The following is an 8,132-nucleotide window of genomic DNA, read 5'->3' on the forward strand; positions in this document are numbered from 1 at the left end:
ATGTAAGATTCAGAGTAGTACAAACACTTGGGAACTTTTAAATTTTCATACTTAAGTTTCAGGTCTGGCTTCCTCAAGGGCTATAAAAATTTTCACTCCATCACAGAATTTATCATGGATTAAAAATTGTGAGTTGAGATAGCAAACTAAGAAATGCTTTTTCTCTCCTTTGTCTAAGTTAAATTAAGCATATTATTAAAGGCACTGAGGCAGGTAGTTTTATCTGATGGGAATTTAAGATGTTAGTCTAGGATCAAAATCTGCATTTTGATTTGTATTCACAAAATCAGGAATCTAATTTAAACATTCCTTTATAACTTAAAATTGATACAGTACTTAAGTTTGATGATGTAGAAAATCTAAAGTCTACTTGTCATGCTGAAAAGAATTCTATTAATCTTTTAGTTTGTTCAGTTTCACTTAATCCATAGAAGAGTTGGCTGGCCACCTCACTTGGAGCATTCGCTTTAACTATAATTACATGCCTGTGAAAGGGTTGTGCATACAAAGATTTAAAGCATGGCAGATTGCTATGTAATTTCTACTTCCGGTTGGGCAACCTAAATGACAGTGTTCCTTAGTTTATGCTCCCAGAGAAATGACATAAGAATAGGACAGTCATTTTAGAACTTGCCAAAGAAGCTTAGCCAAATAGAGATAGGGAAGCCAATAGAATAAAGAAGCGTGGAATGGCACCTGATCTCTGTTTAACTTTTTTGTTTGTTTGGTTTTTGTATTGGAGATTGAACGCAGGGACACTCAACCACTGAACCAATTTTGTATTTTTATTTAGAGACAGGGTCTGAGTTGCTTAGCACCTCGTTTTTGCTAAGGTTGGTTTTGAACTCATAATCCTCCTGAGCCACTGGGATTACAGGCATGCACCACTGCACCTGGCCTGCCCTATGTATAACTTGATTGCTGCAACATGAGGCCAACACTCTATCAAAGTGTGACTATACAGTAAGAGAACTAATTTTCCAGTATTAGGGACCTGTTACCTTATAATGGCACATAATGAAGATGTTTTTATTTGCACTGAAGAATGTTGACTTGCCAGGTGCAGTGGCATATACTTGTAATCCCAGTTACTAGGGAGTCTAAAGCCAAAGAGTCACAAGTTTGAGGCAATTTAGTGGGATGCTGTCTTAAAAAAATATTTTAAAGGACTAGGGATAGAGCTCATTGGTAGAGTGCCCCTGAGTTCAATCCTAAGTATCACAAAACAATAACTTCAAACTATTTTTATGCAAATAACACATGCTCATTTAAAAAATTTCCATCAGTAGTCAAGTGTTTATATATAAAAGATTTCATAGAGGTAAGTGTATCATTCCAATTTTCATGACTACACTCATGATATTTTCCATGCATATAAAATATACAAATGTACTTCCTTTTTTAACATACTTTTTCATGGTCTATATATTCTCATCTAAAGTCCTTTATTTCACTCACCTGTAAATCATAACTGCTTTTTATGTAAATATACCTTACTCTTTATCATATGTATATTATGCCATTGCATGCATTTTATAGTCATCTATTGAATATTAGATTGTTTCAATGTTTAAGTATTACATTCTAGACAAATAAAATCTTTAATAAATACCCTGCAATAACTATCCTTGTTTTCATATGTAAGTCTATCTATAAACAGACTTTCCAGAAATAAAATTGCATCCCCAGCCCTCACCTTTAAACCTTTTGATAGATGTTGCCAAATTGCTTGCCTAAAAAGTGGGACCAATTGTATTCTAATAAAGAGTATCTTTAGGGCTGGGGATGTGGCTCAAGCGGTAGCGCGCTTGCCTGGCATGCGTGGGGCCCGAGTTCGATCCTCAGCACCACATACAAACAAAGGTGTTGTGTCCGCCGAGAATTAAAAAAAAATTCTCTCTCTCTCTCTCTCACACACTCTTTCAAAAAAAAAAAAGAGTATCTTTAACCACACCAGGCAACCACATCTCACATCTTGTGTGGTGCCAGCTGCATCCCGGAGACACGATGGTGTAAACATACTAAACAGATTTGGCCATGTTGCTCACCTGGTCACAGGGGCTGCTTCCGACTCTGAAAAAGTGGATATTGTCATCATCAATTGGCTCACAGCGGCCCCAGCAACATCTAGCTGATTGGCTCCTCGGCCCCAGCAACATCTAGCTGATTGGCTCCTCGGCCCCAGCAACATCTAGCTGATTGGCTCCTCTGCGGTGATGCTCATTGGGCTGTTTCCCTGCCCTTTCAGACCACGGAGCTGCTCATTGGGGGACTTTTTTGGCTCCGCCCACGTGACCCAGCCAATCGGCCTCAAGAGCAGGAGGATTGTGGGAGGTGGAGAGAAGCTTGTGTGGGAGAGAGAGGCTTGGGGAAAGCCGGTGGTGGCAGTTGAGGCTCTGAGGGTTTTTCCTGAGAGACTATTTTGTTTGTCGTGTGTGGTTCTAAAAATAAAGTTAGTTTCTTTTGACAAGTGGCTCCTGATTGTGCCCAGCCAGACTGCGGCATTTGGTGGCCCGTACGGGGATCGAACCCGCGACCTTGGCGTTATCAGCACCAAGAAAAACAAGAACAAGGTATAGCAGCACCAATACAAATAGATCAAGGAACAGACAGACATGGGTTGGATTTTCAGAAAGGGCCACTGAGACAATAAAAATTACTTGGAAATCAGAAAGACCAGTATGGGTTCCTCAGTGGCCCCTGACTAAAGAAAAGATACAAGCAGCCCATGACCTGGTCAAACAACAATTAGCAGAAGGACATATACAACCTTCTGTATCTCCCCATAATACTCCCATTTTTGTCATCAAAAAGAAATCTGGTAAATGGAGATTATTGCAAGATTTAAGAGCCATTAATAATGAGATGGTTATTATGGGACCTGCTCAATCATTTTTTCTTTAGCCATTATTGCCAGAATTCCTGTCTTCATCCCAGTGCTGGTGAAGTCAAAGATAAAACCAATCTACAGCTTCTACAATAGCCATCACTGAACTGCTTGCAGAACTTGCCTGGACACATTGTGAGCTCACCTGTATGCATTGTGAACTATCTGTTGGTGCAGCGACTTGTGGTAGTGTTGGGGTATTTTTGCTGATGATGTCACCGGTGGTACAATTTTTCAAAGGAGCCCTCAATTGGCTTAATGTCATGGCATTTTGCATCCTCCTCTACTAGTGATGGTCTAAAATTTGGGGGCCAACAGAGGTGAGGCAAAGAACCTCACCCCCCCACAGGTGCAAAGGCCTATCCACAAGTATGGCTGTATGCTGGACCGGTAGTCAGTGACGGGTATGATCCAATTGCAGTGGTACCAACCTAAGACAGGAGGCTGACGCCTAGAGGTCAGTTCATCTGATGACGGGTAAGGACCATATGTTGAATTGGACTGCCTAACAGGCACGGTCCCTAAGCCACATGCTTGTTGTTTAAACAGAGAGGGGGAGATGTTGAGAGCCACAGCCAAAGGGGCCCCAGCAAACTTCCAGCTGCCAGCAAACTTCCAGCTGCTGGCTGATGATTGGCTCACAGCGGCCCCAGCAACATCTAGCTGATTGGCTCCTCGGCCCCAGCAACATCTAGCTGATTGGCTCCTCTGCGGTGATGCTCATTGGGCTGTTTCCCTGCCCTTTCAGACCACGGAGCTGCTCATTGGGGGACTTTTTTGGCTCCGCCCACGTGACCCAGCCAATCGGCCTCAAGAGCAGGAGGATTGTGGGAGGTGGAGAGAAGCTTGTGTGGGAGAGAGAGGCTTGGGGAAAGCCGGTGGTGGCAGTTGAGGCTCTGAGGGTTTTTCCTGAGAGACTATTTTGTTTGTCGTGTGTGGTTCTAAAAATAAAGTTAGTTTCTTTTGACAAGTGGCTCCTGATTGTGCCCAGCCAGACTGCGGCAATCAATGACCCCTTATTGACATCAACTATATAGTCTACATGTTCCAGTATGATTCCACTCAGAGCAAATTCAGTGACACAGTTAAGTCTGAGAACAGGAAGCTTGTCATAAATGGAAACTCCATCTTCATCTTCCAGGAGCAAGATTCTATCAACATCAAATAGGGTGATGCTGATACTGAATATGCTGTGGAGTCCACTGGGGTCACCCCTTTGGTTTTTTTTTTTGTTTGTTTGTTTTTTTGTTTTGTTTTTTTGTTGTTTTTGTTTTTTAAGAAAGAGAGAGAGAGAGAGAATTTTAATATTTATTTTTTAGTTTTCGGCGGACACAACATCTTTGTTTGTATGTGGTGCTGAGGATCGAACTCGGGCCCCACGCATGCCAGGCAAGCGCGCTACCGCTTGAGCCACATCCCCAGCCCCGCCCCTTTGTTTTTGACAGGTGTAAACCATGAGAAGTATGACTCCCTCAAGATCAGTAGCAATTAATTCTGTGCCACTAATTTCTTAGCCACCTGACCATGGTCATCCAAAACAGTTTTGGCCTTGTAGAGGGACTCATGATCACCGTCCATACCATCGCTGTCACTCAGACCATGGATGGCCCTCTGGGAAACTGGGGTGTGATGGCTATTACAGTGCCCAGAACATAGTTGAGTCTATCAGAGCTACCAATGCTTTGAGCAAGGTCATCCCTGAACCGAATAGGAAGCTTACCAGAATATGTTCCATGTACCCACCCACAATGTGTCAGACTTTAATCTGACCTACACTCCGAGAAAGCTGCCAAATACAATGACATCAAGAAGGTGGTGAAGCAAGCATCAGAGGGCCTACTCAAGGGGCCTAGGTTGTCTCCCATGACAGTAAAAATGACACCTAGTCTTTTACTTCAGATGCTGGGGATGACCTTGCCTTCAATGACCACTTTGTAGAGCTCATTTCTTGGTATGACAATAAATTTGGATATGGCAACAGGGAGCTGGACTTTATGGTCCACGTGGCCTCCAAGGAGTAAGAGCCTCTGGACCAGCCACACCAGCAAGAACACAAGAAAGAGAGAGGCCTTTAGCTATTAGGGAGTCCCTGCCCCTAATCCAGTTCGCCAACACACTGAGAATTTGCCCTTCTCCCAGTTTCTATCCCAGACCCCCTAAAGAAGGGAAAGGCCTAAGGGAGCCCAAGTCCACACTGCACCCGCCCCCCAAAAAAGAGCATCTCAGCAAGTCAGTTTTGCTTCATGCTTACTAACATTAACACCAATTTAAGCAAATTTTTTTATATTACCCTTTACCTACCATTAATCCTACCAACAAAGAATTGAACTCCTGCTTTTCTAGACATGTAGTTCATTTTCAGTTTAAACCCGGACAAATATTAGAATAATGACTATAGATAAATCATTCTCTGAATCGCAATTAAAAACATTACTACTTTCTTTTTAAAATTGGCAACATTTCAATAGGGCTCATTCCCTAAAAGCTTAAGATTCAAAAGACTCTTAAACTAAAACTAAGAATAGGAAAGAAGTAAGAACCTTCAACATATACCTACTATAGAGGTTCTCTTTTCCTGTTTTACCGCAACCTATGCTTAGCAAACAATTTACACTGCCCACTAATCCTATGAGTAATTTTTTTTTTGGTAGGACGGCAAACCCAGTCCCTCAGTCCCTCACACCTGAGTCCTCTACCACTGAGCTACACCCACAACTCCACCACCACTTCCCCCCCCACTCCCCTTTTTTTTGAGACAGGATCTCACTAAATTGCCCAGGCTGGCCTCAAATGCAATTTTGTAATCCATAATCCTCCTGCCTCAGCCTCTCAAGTAAGTAGGATTACAGGCATTCCTGGCTAAACATTTAATCTTTGTAACATTCCCTTATACTGGAAAGAGCGGAGGAAGAGAGGCAAGGAAGGACAAAAAAAAAAAAAAAGACTAAAACTCCTATATTGCCTTGCCTATGCACAAGTATTTAATAGTAATTGTGGTATTTTGTTTAATGTTTTATACTTTAATTTTATTTATCATTTTTTATATGATGCTGAGGATCAAACCCAGTGCTTCACACATGCAAGGGAAGCACTGTACCTCTGAGCTACAAACACAACCCCATAATTTAAAAACTCTTAGGGATTTACAGCAGAAGTGAGGATGGGGCAGGGGCTGGAATTGTGGCTCAGAGGTAAAGCACTCACCTATCATGGGCAAGGCCCTGGGTTTGATCCTCAGCACCACATACAAATAAATAATAAAATAAATATATTGTGTCCAACTACAACTAAAAAAAAAGTAAATATTAAAAAAAAAGAAGTGAGGATGGGGCAAATCATTAGTCTGTAAAGGAATTAGGAAATGAAGCTACATATATAACATGTGATTTGTGTCTTAGGTAGAGGCAAAACATTTTGCTTGGTGTCACTGATCCAACAATTACCGTCTTTGAAAATCCTAATTTCTTCCAAATGAATTTAAAAGCTATAAAATAGCATTTGCACTCGCACACACACACACACACACACAAATGTTGGCAACTCTGTTCAGTTACTGGTACTCTGATGTGGGTTTTTAAAAAAGGGAAGGAAATTCATATAAAAAAGAAGAAGTTGGCAAGTCCCTCACACCTATTTAACATTCCCCCATTGCTCTAACATTTAGTATAAATATTGGAAATAGCTCATCTTTGTGTGTGTGTGTGTGTGTGTGTGTTGCTGCAGATTGAACCCAAGCCTTGTTCATACTAGGCAAATTCACTGCCACTGAGCCACATCTCTAGCCCTCATCTTAATTATTTTAAAAACACTTTCCGTGTGCTAATCGCTAGTGAATACAAATAAAGTTTTTTAAAAAATCTCTGGGAAGTACTATGATCAAGACAAATATGGGAATCAATAATAGGGAGAAATATTAGGCCAACCTGAAGGAGTCGGGTGAGGGAGGGAAGCCTGGGGAATGTGAGTTTTGAAGAATAAATAAGAAATTAGCTGTTCATTCATGCCAACAAATGCAAAGCATCTACACTATGTTCTAGGCACTCTTTAGTGAAAATGCACTTTCATGTAATTTACATTCTAGTAGAAAAAGGATGACCAAAAAAAGTAAAAAAAAAAAAAATGGTAAGTCATAGACATTGAATAGAAAATTCAATGTTCTATGGAGAAAAATTGCAGAGGAGGGGGACAGGAAGTGCTAAGATGAAGGTTACCATCCAGAATGGGGAGGTAATATTTAGCCAAAAATCTGAAGGAGAAGGTGGAGCAATCATTGTGGATATCCAAGGAAAATTGTCCTAGGCACTAAGGTGGAAGACTTCCTGGCTGGTGTGAGGACCAGCAAAGAAGCAAGTATGATTGCAGAGTGAGGGAAGGGAGTGGGGCAAATCCTCCTTAAAGACTTTGGCAGGCTGGGGTGTGGCTCAGTGGTAGAGTGTTTGCCTAGCATGTGTGAGGCACTGGGTTCGATTCAAAATAAATGAATAAAATAAAGGTCATCAACAACTAAATATGTATGCATATATTTTTTAAAAAATAAAACTTTGGCTCTTACTCTAGAAAATGGGATACTGTTGAAGATTTTTTTTTTAATGGAGAAGAGATTTGTCATACTTTTGTTATGTGAGTATGTGTGTGGTGCTGGGTGTCAAACACAAGGCTTATATATGGTAGGTAAGTGCTCTTCTCCTGAACTGTGTCCCCAGCACTGACATACTTTTTTTTGTGTGTGTGGTGCTGGGGATTGAACCCAGGGCCTTGTGCATTGACATACATTTTAACTGCTATGTTGAAAATAGATAGAAGTGAGAGGAAAGGGACAAATAGGAGACTAGTTGGGAAGCTATTGCGGTAATTCAGGCAAGGAGGTTTAAACTGTGAGAAGCTGGTTTCCAGATATTATTTTGAAAGAAGAGTAAACAGGACTTGTTGAGAATATTGAAGGATGACTCCAAAGTTGATAACCTAAGAAACTAGAAGGATAAAAATGCACTCACTAAGATGAGGCAGACATTAGGAAGAGAAAGTTTATGAGTCAAGAGTCAAGACCAGGAACTCAGGTTTGGATCTGTTACTTTTTTTTTTGTATCAGGGATCCAAACCAGGGGCACTTAACCACAGATCCACATCACCAGCCCAGTTTTGTTGTTGTTGTTGTTTGTTTTTAAATATTTTTTTAAATTTTAAATGAACACACAATATCTTTGTTTATTAATTAATTTTTTCATGTGGTGCTGAGGATTGAACC

General features: G+C 40.9%; 1 pseudogene; it reads left to right on the forward strand.

The window, feature by feature from the left end:
- Positions 1–2,007: 2,007 nt before the first annotated feature.
- Positions 2,008–4,908, forward strand: LOC124078436 (glyceraldehyde-3-phosphate dehydrogenase-like; annotated as a pseudogene).
- Positions 4,909–8,132: the final 3,224 nt, after the last annotated feature.

This window comes from Marmota monax, unplaced genomic scaffold, assembly GCF_021218885.2.
Source record: "Marmota monax isolate L192 unplaced genomic scaffold, Marmota_monax_Labrador192_F-V1.1 WCK01_AAM20220418_F8-fsc00171, whole genome shotgun sequence".
Taxonomy (NCBI): domain Eukaryota; kingdom Metazoa; phylum Chordata; class Mammalia; order Rodentia; family Sciuridae; genus Marmota; species Marmota monax.